Source organism: Puma concolor, chromosome D1, assembly GCF_028749965.1.
Source record: "Puma concolor isolate L17-30 chromosome D1, mPumCon1.1.hap2, whole genome shotgun sequence".
In the NCBI taxonomy this organism is placed as follows: Eukaryota; Metazoa; Chordata; class Mammalia; order Carnivora; family Felidae; genus Puma; species Puma concolor.
This window is the reverse complement of record NC_141676.1, coordinates 71,702,649-71,718,304: the sequence shown is the minus strand read 5'-3', so window position 1 is coordinate 71,718,304 and position 15,656 is coordinate 71,702,649. Positions and strand designations below refer to the sequence as shown.

Below are 15,656 nucleotides of genomic sequence, written 5' to 3'. Positions count from 1 at the left end.
TCACTCTGACTCTCATTAATCAAGTATTCTTATTATTATTTGACTAGCAATGAAAAGAACTTTGAATATTTCCCCATCACTTAAGCAGGTTGAAAGGTTGGAAAAGTTATTTCAGCTTTGTGAACATTAGTTCCCTCACTTCTAAAATGAAAATAAAGGTGCCTAGATGGCTCAGTAATTTAAGTGTCCAACTCTTGGTTTCATCTCAGGTCAACCTCACAACTCATAGGTTGATGCCCCACATTGGACCCTGCGCTGACAGCATGGAGCCTGCTTCGGATTCTCTGTCTCCCCCCGCCCCACCCCTCCCCAGCTCACACTCTCTCTGCATCTCTCTGTCTCGAAAATAAATAAATAAACATTTAACAATAAATAAATAAAAATAAAATGAAAATAGTTTCCCACCTAATAGAGTTGCTAGGAATGTTACGTAAGATAATGTAAAAAGCACCTGGCTGAAAGTAAGCACCCAATAAATTATAATTATTTTAATTATATCATCATCATTTTTGTTCCAGTCACTGTGGATGCATTCTACCCATTTTATGGGATAGAAATCAAAGAATCTTAGGTTTGAATCTTAGCTTCAAGACTTAATAGCTATGAGAACAAGGAAGATCATTTAATGTTTCTCATTTGAATTCCTCATGTATAAAATTGGTATAAAGTAAGAACTATATCACAAAATTGTGATAACAGCTGCCTAAAACAATATGAGTAAGTTCCCACTGCTATATGGGGAGTTCTTCACTAAATGCCATTCCTTTTACCAAGAATGACCGGATCTAATATTCTGGCCATTGGAGAGGCATTTCTGTGTTATCAATGAATAAATGGGCATTTGATTTGTCAGTTTGGTTATAAGTTTTGTTAATGAATCAGTCTACTAGGGACTCTAGTGCCTTCTCATCTCTGGAGAAGGTGATCAAATCACATTAAAGAACCTACAAAATTGACGACAAAATCAGGGTATCTTAACAATAGTTGTCTTTATAAGAAGCTCTGCTCCATGAAATAATTGGTTCTTTGAGTTAAACTGAGTATATATAAAACTTAATGAAAATCAGGTGCACCTGGGTGACTCGGTTAAGCTTTGGACTATTGATTTTGGTTCAGGTCATGGTCTCACAGTTCATGAGATTGAGCCCCACGTCAGGATCTGTGCTGATAGCACAGGATTCTCTCTCTCTCCCTCTTTGTGTGCCCCTTTCCCACTTGCACTCTCTCTATCAAAATAAATAAACATTTTAAAATTAATAAATAGCCAGATAAAAGAAAATCAGAATACTGAGTTCCATGTTGTAGTCTAAGAAGGAAACTACACTATTTCCTAAGAAGGAAATAATGGTTACAAAATTTCTGAAGGTAGAGTGCAGGAAACTGAGTCTAAAGGTTTAGGTCCAGTTGGTTGCTAGACATGAGTGATTTCCCAGGAGTTGGTGTCCCCTGTCACTACTCCCCATGTTTATTTCCATGTGCCCTCTATTGAAATCTCTGCTCCAGGCTCCAGCCATTCTGAACTACTTTGTGATTTTTAATTTCAGTACCTTTGCACCCATCTAGCCCGTCTGCTAGGAGTGGCTCTATGCCATTCCCCCCTTACTTTTCTTCTATGCCTGCGTACCTGTTAAGACCCAACTGAAGTGTACTTCTCCTGGGAAGACTTCCTTTTCTCACACAACCAATACTCTTCCTCTGTGTTTCTTTGGACTCTGCCTTGACATTCACTATAGATATCCAGGCAATATCTTTTTTTATTCTCTATACACTGTAAAGCATCGAATGTAGGTAATATGTTTTATTCTCACCCCACTCCCAAGCTGTTTTTTTTTTTTTTTATCTCAAGCCTAGCCCAAAGTAAGTTCCAAGTAATACTAACCTGAGATTGCCAGGTCAAAAACTGAAATAAAATAAGGTCAAGTTCCAAGTAAGGATAACAATAAGTAGCTTTATCTTTAATTGGAGGGCAGAGGGTGTTAGAATCATCCAGTATGTTATTCTTAGAAATTTTTAAATTTGTTTTATTTTAGTATGTAGTACATTGTTTTTCATTTCTAAAAGAGGAATAAAAATTATTATTCAAGGTAATTGTAAAAATTGAAAAAGATAACATGTGAATTGTGGATGGCATAGTACTTGGACCAAGGTCAGTAATCAATACATGTTGTTAATGTAACCCAATTATTGGTAGTCTTTTCATTAAAAGCAGCTTACACTAGTAACTAGTTGCTGACATACACCTTAGTGAAGATTTCATAGGGAAAATAAAGTGACGTGTTACATCTGACTCTCTGCCACAAACCACAGAAAATCCTCTATATAAAGCCTCTTCTCAGCCATAGTCCCACTGGGGATCTCCTCTGTGACCCCTAGGTAACCACCTACGTGTAGAATAGCTAAGGTATATAATAAATGAATGCTGAATTTTCTGTAAAAATCTGCCAAACAGTTATACAAAGTAACTGTATCATTTTACATTTCCATCAAGAGTGTATGAGAATTCTGGTTTCTCCACATCATTGTCAACTTTTGGTATAGTCAGTCTTTTGAGTTTTAGCCATTTTTTATCTAATATACATAATGATCTTATAGCCATAATACATAAATAACTACTTAAACTAATAAGAAAAGGACCACAAAAATATGGGCACAATTCTTGAATAAGCACTTAACTAAAGAGAAGGCTAATTCATCTGCTGAAAGGGCAAGAAAGATCTTAAGGAGAGAGGTGAATCTTCAAAATAGACCATGAAAGGAATGAGAATAGTTCATGACCAAAAGCACACAGGAGGATTACACAGCAACACTGGGAACCCAGTTGAGACATTATCCAATAGTGTTGCATAATTTCTCCAGCACTATTCAGTCTTGGGAGTAGCAAGCAGGAGAGAATCAGGGACTAAATCAGAGATAGTAGTTATCATATCAAATTATTCAGCAAAGGGTATCAGAGTGGGATAACTGCAGGAACAAATAGTTCCTCAATTCCAACGGTTTACTGCCAAAAATGGTGTGTGTATTTCCCACTTACCATGAAATGTAGTACAGGGGATGGTTTTGGCTGCATACCATCACTCAGGCACTCAAGATCCTTTTATCTTGGCTCTTTGTCATCTTGTAGGTCTTTGAAGTTGTCTCCATTCATCCAGTGGATGCAGGGAAAATGCTAGAATTAGATGGGGGCTTTCATAGGCTAGTCCTGGAAGTGCTGCTCCTCACTTCACTCACACTTCATTGGAAGGAACTTAGTCACTGGCTTTATCTAATTGCTAGGAAAATGGATAAAGAAATAATCTGTCCCAGAAGATGAAGATGACAAACATTCTGCTCCTTTCTGACATACAAGGCAAAAATCAGTTACCACAGTATCATTCACTATGGGGTCAAATATTAAATTTTTTTAAGTTTATATAATAACATGATATATTACACGTCTTCATCTTTCATTTTTTCCCCCTGAAGACTAGTTCATGCCCCAAACCCTTTATACTTAGTACTCAGTGGTCAGTCTTTATTTTTATCTCATTCCTGGCATTATTCTCAGTTTTATATTATGAGTTCATATTCCTCCATCAATTTTCAGCTTTGTGCTAAGAACTCACCATTCTGCTTGAGTTCACTCCTTCTCTAGATATCCACTCCAGCTGCCCGGGGTCTGATTTCTACTTGTGATCAGGTGGTTGGTTTCCTCTGCCCTGTTCTTTGTCTATTCAAAATTCTAGTGATTTATTCAAAGCTCAGCTTAATTTAAATGACACTTCCATGTGAAGCTTTTCCATAATAACCAAATACCTAGGTTCTCAACATGCTTTTTTGGTTCTAGGGCTTTCACTTATTTATTTTGATTTAGGACTGGGAACTCAAGAACTTTGAGAATCTTGTTCTTTCTGTAAAATGGAAACAATAGTTGTCTCACAGAATAACGTAAATGTTCAATCTAGTGTGTAAAGTACAAAGTATCTAGTATATAATAAGCATTCAATAATCCTAATGATAATTTCTATTCTTCTCAGAACCTCTTTGGCATTTCATTTTATGAATCCTTTCACACATTACAACATTTTCACTAGTGTTATTGGTCTCTGTGCACTTGTCCTCTTCTTGTCATTGGATTTTGGATTATGGGCAGATGTTCTTTTTCTTATGTTTGTTTATTTTAGAGAGAGAGAAAATGGGGGAAGGCAGAGAGAGAAGAGAACAGAGGATTTGAAGCAGGCTGTGTGCTGACAGCAGACAGCCCAATGCGGGACTCAAACTCACAAACTGTGAGATCATGACCTGAGCCAAAGTTGGACTCTCAACTGACTGAGCCACCTAGGCACCCCAAGCAGATATTCTTTCTTAAACATGTGTGTGTGTGTGTGTGTGTGTGTGTGTGTGTGTGTGTGTGAATTCTTGATAGTACTGAGCACATTTATTCATGGCATAGATCTAATAAATGTGTGCTGAGATTATCATCAAAAGAAGTAGATAATGAAACGGTTTAAGCTAATTTGGTAAGTACAAGAAATACACAGACTTTTGACAAGAAAGAATCTTATATAAGAAAGCACAAGTTATATCTTAGTAAACATGAAAGTTCTATTTGTAGCGTATTACACCAATGCAAAAGATTATTATTATAAAGTAGAATAAAATTGAAGTCAAAATTTTATTCTCCAGTTTGCAACTCCTTTTTTCATTGCTTTTCTTCCCCAGGAAGGAAGGCAGAATGATTTCCTATTGAGAGAAATTAAACTCATTGGTCATTTTCCACCAAGAAATTGCTTGATAGAGCTGCTTGTCTTTTTATTTATTTATTTTTTTTTTCAACGTTTATTTATTTTTGGGACAGAGAGAGACAGAGCATGAACGGGGGAGGGGCAGAGAGAGAGGGAGACACAGAATTGGAAACAGGCTCCAGGCTCTGAGCCATCAGCCCAGAGCCCGACGCGGGGCTCGAACTCACGGACCGCGAGATCGTGACCTGGCTGAAGTCGGGCGCTTAACCGACTGCGCCACCCAGGCGCCCCACTGCTTGTCTTTTTAAATGCTATAGGAAGGCCCCATGGATATCTGGTTTAAGAAAATAGAGAAAATCTTTAGCATGTGACCAACTTTGCATATATATTGGAGAGAAACTAGATGAAAGATTCAGAAATTGAGGGTCTACAGCAAAAGGAGTGGTCTTTAACACATATCATGTGTTTCATCATGTGTTTCTACACACATTTTTTTTTCTGTCACACACAAAACTGACAAAAATAAATATACCAAACTCTATTATTGTATGTAATTTTCTTCTTTCTATTAGTATTAAGATCTTGTTTCCAAAATTACTTTTCAGGAAGTTGGTTTATAAATGTGAGTTGCTATTACTTAGTGTTTCTAAGAAACAAAGTTACTGAGATAGTATGTGGAATTAAGAAGTGGGGCTAAAATAAAAAATAAAGACAACTAAAAATATTTCATGCCCTCATTTTTTTGAAGCCCTAAACCATTTTTTTTTAAAAGAGTTCATGTTATGGCCCTAGTTGAAAATACTTCTATCATTGACATTTTATTCTCTAGAGCATTAAACTGGCATGGAATCTAGGTTACTTCTGATTATATAAAGATTGGAAGAGACAGAATCCCTTTCAGGTGTAAAGACTTCTAGGGAAGACTTCTAGGGACTTTTGTAGTTAAACACAGTGCAAGCATATCAAAACTGTTTATTTCTTTAATTAAATTAAAATAGCTTCTGATAGCAAAACATTTGGGCAAAGCGTGTCTGTAAAATGGTCACTCTTTTATAGTAGCAACCATGATATAAAGTATGAGTTGCTTTATAGATTCCAGCTGTTGACTGGAGTATAATCTTCCCAATATCCCTTTTACTATTTACCAGACACATATATCTGTAAAAGGAAGTCTGGAACCAGCTATATTGGAGAAAAGGTATAACCACCTAAATCTACCACCCTGTTTTTCTTCATCATGACCCAAGATTTAAGGCTCTCCACTCAGCTGCCTTTTTAGGTACTCAGTCACTCTCATTCATCTATTCATCCATCTATTTATTCATCCATTTATTCAAAGCTATTCAAGAGTATGCATGGACTTACTGTGAGTTAGGTACTTCTTGATGGGATACAAAGCAGTTATGGTTCCTATTCCCACAGAACTTTAGTAGAAGAGATAGACACTAATCAAATAGTTACCTAAATACCTAAATACTTCAATATACTAAACTAAGAGCTATGGTAGAAAAGAATCATATGATATAATAAAGAATAACAGTAAAGTCTAATTCAGTTTGGAAGCTTAGAAAAAAAAATAGGAATTGGTATTTAAATGGGCATCTAAGAATGATTAGGAGGTAGTCAAATGAGAAACGGGATAAGAGGGAAGAGTATTCCAGGAAGAAGCATTAGAGGTGAATAAGCATTAAGCATCAGAGTAACTGGAAGAGGACTAGTGAGGCAATAGTATAGTAAATAGAAAGAGAGGTACGACAAAGCAGAGCCAAATCATGGGGGACCCAATATGTCTTTCAGTGGTTTTAGATCTTTCCTTAAAAGTATTAGAAAATATTTATAATACTTCTTATATTATATTATATTATATTATATTATATTATATTATTTGTATATTTTATTTGTATATTTTATTTGTATATTTTATAATATCTTTATAATCATTATAAATTATAAGTATTTTTAAGACAGATGATTTAAAGCAGAGGACTAACAATCAGATTTATCTTTTGAAAAAAACACTCTGGCTCCTACTAAGAAGTTTTGTGAGGGAGTTTAAAGAAGATATGGGATATGAGACAAGAGATAAATGATTGTCCCTTAGGCCACAGTAGTGGCAGAGTTGAGAGATATTTCTCATGTAAAATGTAGAAGACCCAATGATTGTTGTAGCCAGCCTCCAAGATGGTACCCAATGATCCTTACTTCCTGTTATTCATGTTTTTGTATATGCTACTTACACATTGAATCAGACTTATCTTTGTGACCAATAAAGTATTTATGGAAATGATAATGTATTACTACTGAGGTTTGATCTTAAGAGGCAGGCATTGCAACTTCTGCCTTAATGTCTTAAATCACTCATTCTGGGGAAAAACAGCAGTCATGCCATGAGGATACTACAGCAGCCCTTTGAAATGTCTGTGTAGAGGAGAATTGGACTTTACACCAAAATCAGGACCAATTTGCCAACCATATGTATGAGTCAACTTCAAAATAGATCTTCCTGCCCCATCAAGCCTTCAGAGAACTGTGGTGTCAGCTGACATCTGACTACATTCTCCATAAGAGACATCACATGCCTGGGGTGCCTGGGTGGCTTAGTCAATTAAGTGTCCAACTTCAGCTCAGGTCATGATCTCGCAGTTCTTGAGTTGGAGCCCTGCATTGGGCTCTGTGCTGACAACTCAGAGCCTGGAGCCTGCTTCGGATTCTGTGTCTCCCTCTCTTTCTGCCCCTCGCCTGCTCATGCTCTGTCTCTTTCTCTCAAAAATAAAACATACATTAAAAAAATATTTTTTTTAAAAAAAAGAGACACCACATGCCAGAATTACCCAACCAAGTCACATCTGGATTCTTGAACCACAGAAATTGTGAGAGAAAATGAACAGTTATTGTTGTTTTAATCCACTAATGTATTACACAGAAATAGTAATTAATACAGAAAGAAATCAAATAGTGATAAGTGAAAAAGAATATATCAGAGGTAATTCCTACATTTCTGGCTTTCACAGCTATTTTGACAGAGAATATAGGCAATGACCTAGGTTTTGAGTGTTGAACAAATTCTGTTTTATTCTGGATGAATTTGGGGTGCTTTTGGAATATCTAGGTGATTATAAACAATAATATTCTTAGTTGCAAGCAAAGTCAACAAGCTTTGTCTGATTCACATAGAAAATAATTCACCTAAAGTTATTGGGGAAAAAAATCTTTAGAAGAAAACGTAGGGAAATATCTACATGAACTTGTAGTAGGCAACTGTTTCTTAACACAACACAAAAACACTAAAAATACAGAATAATAACTTGGAAATTCTTTTTTTAGAGCTCATCTTTATCAAAATACTCCATTAGGAGACTAAAAAGGTAAAAGCAACCCACAGACTGAGACCAAAAAAAAAAAAAAAAAAAAAAAAAAAAAATATATATATATATATATATATATAAAAAATAAATGACATGTTGCCTTCTTATATTCCCTTTTCCAAAAACAGTTTGTCCCTGCTTTTGATTTCATGGAAACTGATTTATGAATAAAGTGTGTTCTATTAAAAAAAAGAGTCATATTCAGAATATATAAAAAATACAAATATTTGCAATACATATATTAACAAAGCAATATATCCAAAGTATGCAAAAAAAAAAGGCCTATAGATTAAGGAAAAAGGCAGAGATCTCGAAAGAGAAATGGTCGCAGAATTGAATAGGCAGAGAAGAAGCTATCCAAATCAAAAAAACACACATAAAAAGGGTTCATTGTCATTGTTGCAATGGACAAAATGTTTGTGTTCCTCCAAAATTTACATGTTGAAACCCTAATCCTCAATGTGATGATATTTGGAGATGGGGCCTTTGGGAGTTAATTAGATCATTAGGGTGGAGACCTCATGATATTAGTGCCCTTATAAAAAGAGTAAAGAAAGAGTGTGATTCCTCTTTCTCTCTCAGCTATTGTGAGAATATAAGGAGAAGATGGCTATTTATAAGACAGGAAGCAGGCCTTCCCCAGTCACCAGATCTGTAAGAGTCTTGATCTTGGACTTCTCAGCCTCCAGAACTGGAAGAAATAAATGCCACCCACTCTATGATATGTTTGTTATGGCAGCCTGAACTAAGGCCATTGCTTACCAAAGAAATGCAAATTATAACAAGTTCCATACTACTACATACTTACAAGTGACTAAAATGAAAATGCCAGAAAATACCAAGGATTGATGAGAATATGGAAGAACTGGGAATTTTATGTCCTAAAATAGAAGAATAAATTGTTATGAGCAATAATTGCTACACTTTAGAGAACCATGTGGCAGTACTTAGAAAAACTGAAAATTCATAAACCCTATGCCCCAGCAATTCCATTCTTAAGAATGAATCCAATTGAATTACATACACACATTCACCAAAAGACAAATACAAGAATGTTCATAACAATATATTGCAAATAATAATGGAGATACCCCCCATCTGGCAACTACTCAAATGCTTGTAAACAGAAGAATGGATTAATAAACTGTGTATATTCACCTGGTGGCAATTATAAACCAATAAGAATGAATAAGTCTACTACTACATGGAAAAACATGGATGATTCCCAGGAACATAATGTTAAGCAAAAGAATCCAGTCAGACATAATGGAGTGTGTACGTATGAAACTATATAAAGCTCAAAATTGGTTTTAGAAGTCAGGGTTATGGTTACCTTTGTCAGAAGAGCTGTAGAAGGAAGTGAACATAAAGGAGGTGTCTGAGGGTGCTGAGTTTACATGTTTGTTTTAGTTTGCAATCATTCACTAAGCCTGTACACATAGGATTTGTTCACTTTTCTGTGTTAGTGTTGTATTTTAGTAAAGAGTTTAAAAGAAAAAAAAAAACTTATCTAGTAGCTCACAGAACCATCACTCTGGTACCCAGCCAGGTCCGTGAATATAGATTCAGGGACAATGGCCAAAATTATGCCATAGAACTAGTCCAATTGGGATCCAGTTGTAAATACTGTAGCTGTTACTATGACCCTGTAAGCACTGAACACTGAGTCCTGTCACTGACTCCACCAAAGCTACTGGTCCAGGCTTTGATCGTTTTTCTCTCAACACCACGGCCAGAGGACAGGTGTCACAAATTTCAATTTATTATGTCATCAGTTCTCCATTTACAGTCTGTGACAGGCACATATGATTGATGGATCATAGGTCATGTCCCATGATCTAAATACAAGGAAGTATAGGAAACCCAGGATTTGAAATTTTGAAATTTCATTGTGGAACAAGGATTATGCATCTTAATTTTCTTAAAAAAGAAAAAGGGGAAAAAGAAATAAGGTGCTGGGAAGTTGAAAACAATGTCGGGTTTGACTATAATTTGTCATTCATTAGCAAGAATATGTCAGGATTTGCATTTGTAACTCACAGGAGAGATCTGGGCTGGAGGTATAAATTTAGAATTACTAACATATAAATGTTAAACTTTATTTATTTATTTAATTTATTTACTTATAATATTTTTTATTGAGAGAGTGTGTGCACATGCATGCACACACATAAGCAGGGGAGGGGTAGAGGGAGAGGGAGAGAGAGAATCTTAAGCGGGCTCCATACCCAGTGCAGAGCTGGATGTGGGGCTCGATGTCACCACCCTGGAATCATGACCTGAGCTGAAATTAAGAGTCCAATGCTTAACTGACTGAGCCATATAGGTGCTTCTGGAATTACTAACATATAAATGTTAATTGACCCCATGTGTATGGATAACGTCATCAAGAATACAAAAACTAAAAAGAAAGAGACCTCAGGTCCAGCTCTGAGGAATTGTCACATGCAGTGAAAGAAGAGGATAAGCTGGTAAGGAGGAAAACTAGAGTGTGGTGTCACAGAGGGAGGGTTTTTTTTTTTTTTTTTTCACGAAAAGAGGAGCATTTAATTGTGTCACACCATGTTGCAAAGACAATTAAGACAAGACACCAAAAGGTATACATTGTTTTTAGTGACACGAAGATCACTGGTGACCTTAATAAGAGCTGTTTCCATGTAGTAATGAAGTAGAGATGGGAAAGGCAGATTAGAGAGAATCAGGAAGGCATTGGGAAGACATAGAATGAAGACAAGTATAAATAACTATTTTGAAAAGTTTTGTGATGAAGGAAAGCAGCACATTTTTCTTGATTGTCTCATTTTGTCCCCATTAACAACACTTGCCTCCCTATATCATCAATCATACCTGTACTTCATAATACTTTTCTTTTTTTCTTTTTTTAAGGTACTGTTATCCCTCACTAGAAATTCATTAGGGGTATGACCTATATTAGGTTTTTGTTGTTTTATTTTATTTTATGCTCTCAGGGCTTGGAACATTCAATATTTTTAAATAAATGAATCTGTGTTTTCAGATATAAACTTTACAGGGACCTTAACAAGTAAAAAGTAATGAGAAAACTGAAAATTTACATATTATTTTCATGTTTATCCAGCTAAGTCTATGAGTGGAAGCTAACATTTAAATTCAGGTATATGCTGGGGTGCCTGGGTGGCTTAGTTAGTTAAGGGTCTGACTCTTGATTTCGGCTCAGGTCATGATCTCATGGTTGGCGGGACTGAGCCGCACATAGGGCTCTGCACTGAGCATGGAGCCTGCTTGGGATTCTCTCTCTCTCTCTTTCTCTCTGCCCCTCCCCTGTGCATGTGCGCTCTCTCTCTCTCTCTCTCTCAAAATAAATAAACATTTTTAAAAAGTAATAAATTATGTTACACTAACTCCTGAAAATTTTAACATATATGCATAAGTTGTATCCTTCTTATGGTCATAATTCTCCACTTCTAGACATTGCATCTTCCTATGAGAGACAAGAAAAGAAAAAAGACAAAGATGCTAAGAACAAAAGATGTGTGCCAGGTGAGTCTGTTACATTTTATTCAGGGAAGCATTGCTTTTCTGCAAGTCCAATCCAGTAGCCTCCTGGTAATATCTTTTTGACCAAAGGCCGTCACAAATACAATGGAGCATATGACATCACATTTTTAAACTGAGTACATTGTTGTCCTGAATAAAGTTGAACTTAGTAAAGAAGAGGAAAGAACCAATATTGAGTAGACAACTAGCAGCATCTATCTTAGCACTTGATCAGAAAATCACATATACTGAAAATTACCATTGGGGAGGCTCTATATTGAAGATATGAGTACCACACAACTAAATTTTCTCCAACAATAGAACACATCAACTTCTTTTTTCCAGTTGAAGTTTTTACCAGTTGAATATCAGTTGAAGTTAGGTTGATGCACTGTAATACCTAAAATTTCATATGCTACTTTGACATGGGTTACTAGCATCCCAAAGGGTCCCAAGGATTTGCATCAGATATGCCTCCCAACCAGCAGAAAGGGCTCCTCGCTCAGCTAGTTTCCTTAACACCTGGACCAGCTGCACTGTACTTCAGCCTAACTGCTTCAGTTCCCTGTCAGCCTGTGGGATTATTCAAACAAGCCAGTTACATTCTCCTGTTGGAACCAAAGGAATCTCATCGTCTTGTTACTCTAAAGTCTGCCTTCCACAGCCCCTGCGTGTTCACTCTGCTCCCAAGTACAAACTCTCATGGCCCTACATAGCAAGCAGTATCTTCCTTCTTTCCAGTGTTGAGTATCATATGATTGATCATCTTGTATTATTTAGAGTATGGGGTCCCTCCCTCACCAAGAGAATCAATAAGAGATTATATGAACAGTTGAGCAATAGGAAATTGCTAGAATTTGACAGTTTTTGACCTACAAAAATGACAAATTTATATGATTCAGCATAATAATTGGTTTACATTTGAAACCATGCTCAAAAACATACAAACTTTTGGGGTTCCTGGATGGCTCAATCAGTTGAGGGTCCAACTCTTGATTTTGATTTAGGTCATCATCTTTGGATGATGGGATTGAGCCCTGCATCAGGCTCCATACTAGCATGGAGCTTGCTGAAGATTTTCTCTCTGTCTCTCTCTCTGTCTCTGTCTCTCTCTCTCTCTTCCCCATCCCTGCTGCCCCTCTCCCTGGCTCATGCTCTCTCTCTCTAAAATAAAAAATAAATTAAAAAAAAAACATACAAATTTTAAAATCTTGAAATGACTCCAGTTTACTAAGATAATCATTCTATGCTAGGCAAATGGAAAGAGCCTATATGAAGGGACAAGAAGTCCTCTTGCTCACTCAATAAGTAAAACAGATGTCTTTTGAATTTCTCTTTCTCTTATTGTTAATCTCACTCCACTTTTTGTATGTTTATGTGTTTGTGTGTGTATCTTGCTATCTGTCTCTTTATATTTCTCTTCCTAGAGCATTTAATTAATGTAAAATAATGAAATTCCTTGAGAAGTCATGAAAATTATACCTACCATTGTAAAAATTGACTCATGGCCTTGTGGGAAATTGGAGAGTCTTGTGAAGACATAAAATTTGGTAAAGTCACTACTCTTGTGTTTCAAGTTTGAGTTTCTGTAGAGGAATTTAGGAAGATTTAGGGAACTGAATATTTTCCTGACCTGAAAAATAGTTGTGAGACTTGTATCTCTCTCAGGAAACCAAAAGGAAGCAGCTAAAGGTCTACGATGGAATGAACCTGATAAACACCTTCTGATATTCCACTTTAGGGTTCTGAACACCAGCTCCATCCTCAGCACCCCAAACAAAATATTTATGTGTGTTTCCAAAATTCCAAGGGGAAATCTTCTTGTCCAAAAAGTGTCTTAAGTTGCTTTTTGAATTAATCCTTTAGACTATATAGAGAGACATGCTGCTTATCATCCTGAATAATCTAAAAGAGTTTGGATTAAATATCAACATTTTTACATTAAGGAAGGTGATTAAAAAGGATTTGAATACTTCAATTTAAAGCACCCTGTAGTCTCGCCTGTGGACTTTTACTTGTGGGCAAACTTTTAATTTTTACTTTCTTTTCCAAAGGAAATATTCCAGCTCAAATATGTAGATGGCTCAAGTGTGCAAAATAAACTTAAAGCAGGGAACTTGAAGCACTGTATATGACATTTGAACACCAATAAGCATTTTCTTGGATGAAGAATTTAAAAAAGAAAAATTCTTTGACTTGTTTTGCTCTTATATCCTGAAATTTGTATCCCACTGTATTTAAAAGAATTATAAACAACTTAGCCTCATTTCTTAAGGAAAACCTTTATATAAGAGCTCTGCCTCTTATTTCTTATTCTGGCTTAATGTGTTTGTGTGTTTTTTTTTTTAATTAATTAAACATGTATTTAGTGTCCTGTCACTTACTGCACTAAGAATGGGAAATACAAAAAGAGATAAGACCTTCACTTATAAGGTGTTTTTTTGTTTGTCTGTTTTTTGTTTTTTGTTTTTACAACTTACACATACTTTACTTGATTGGTACATAAGATGTTTAATATAGTTGACTTCAGCTTTGTTCACACTGACTCCAGTGAATTATATTTGGGTTTTCTAAGTTTGAGTCTCTGCTCAATTGCTGCTGTTGCTGTTCATTTTTTTTCTTTCAGGATCAAGGTGGGTACTTCCATATAAAATCTTATTTTTAATTCTTTCTCTGGCAATTCTTTCCTAGATACTTAGCCTTGCATAATTATTCCTACAATGGAAACAGCATCCTAAAGTCACCAAGAAAAATCCTCCCTCTTCAACATTAGTTGATCTTTTAATTCTGTTAGTTAGCAAAAAATGTCTAAGGATAGCCACAACAGATCCTAATGAACCATATAATATTGAATCCATGGAATGTTTTTGACATTTTACATTCCTAGAAGCTTAAAAGTCTTCTCATTGGATGGGCTCTGGTGCAGCAACCATGGGCTCCAGTCAATTACAAGTATTTTCTAAAAAAGGATATCTTCTCTTTTTTATCTTTACAATCTATGAGAATACCTTACTCACAATACAATAAAAGTTTGATTGGATTAAATTTCAGCCAGGATTTTGAGGGTGCTCCTTCTATGAGTTGAGTTCTGGATGGGTCTTCCTAGAAAATCAAGATCTACTCAGGAGACGGGAAAGCGGGAAAACGCTATGGGAGTTACAGCCCACATTCAGTTTAAGATACCATTTAAGAATGATATGTAACATGTCTGACCTGGTCTACTGTATTTGTTAGGAGTCTTCAATCCTCTTTGTCATCCCAGTATGTGTCACAGAGTTTTAAGAAGGAACATAGAAACAGTGGTCTCACTGAGAAGTAAGAGTAATAATTTAGTTCCAGGAACACTAGTGGAATGAAGACACATAAACTTTATTGATGGATTTAAGCCATATTGAGATCCTGGATAGTAATCCAACCTGCAGGTCCTTAGGGAAGGGGATGACCCAAGAACTGTGCTGATGCATTGGCCAACACCAAAACACATCCCTCCTGTGATCTTGTTTGATTTAATGGACTCCAGGTCAGCAATACCTGTTTCTCAAGACAAATGGTTTACAGATGAGGTACAGTGATCATTCAGATTTTAGATAGAAAAAAATGATCATAGAACAGAAAATCAGCATTAAACTGAGCATAATTTAGGGAAATGATTATGTTTTAATTTTTTAAATGTTTATCTATTTTTGAAGGAGAGAAAAAAAAAGAGAGGGAGAGAGAGAAAGAGAGAATAAGCAGGGAAGGGGCAGAGAGAGAAGGTGACACAGAATCTGAAGCAGGCTCCAGGCTCTGAGCTGTCAGCACAGAGCCAAACGCGGGACTCAAACTCACGAGCCCTGAGATCATGACCTGAGCCAAAGTCAGAAACACAACTGACTGAGCTACCCAGGCACCCCTAGGAAAAAGATTTTTATATCATGGAATGTCTAACTATAGTGAAAACATTTAAGAAGAAATAAAATCCATGATGAGAACTTGGTGAAACATTAACAATACTATAATTTACAAAGCAGAGAAATAAAACCATGTGCATTAAAATAAAGGCTGTCATGATCTG

At 36.0% G+C, this 15,656-nt stretch overlaps 1 long non-coding RNA gene across 2 annotated transcripts in view; it reads left to right on the top strand.

The window, feature by feature from the left end:
- The window catches only part of LOC147576805 (uncharacterized), a 168,877-nt gene that overhangs the window by 100,569 nt on the left and 52,652 nt on the right, over positions 1-15,656 (top strand). For both annotated transcript variants that reach the window (XR_015241154.1, XR_015241153.1), the window contains exon 2: positions 11,534-11,605. This is a non-coding gene — a long non-coding RNA (uncharacterized LOC147576805). The remainder of the gene's footprint in view (positions 1-11,533; positions 11,606-15,656) is intronic.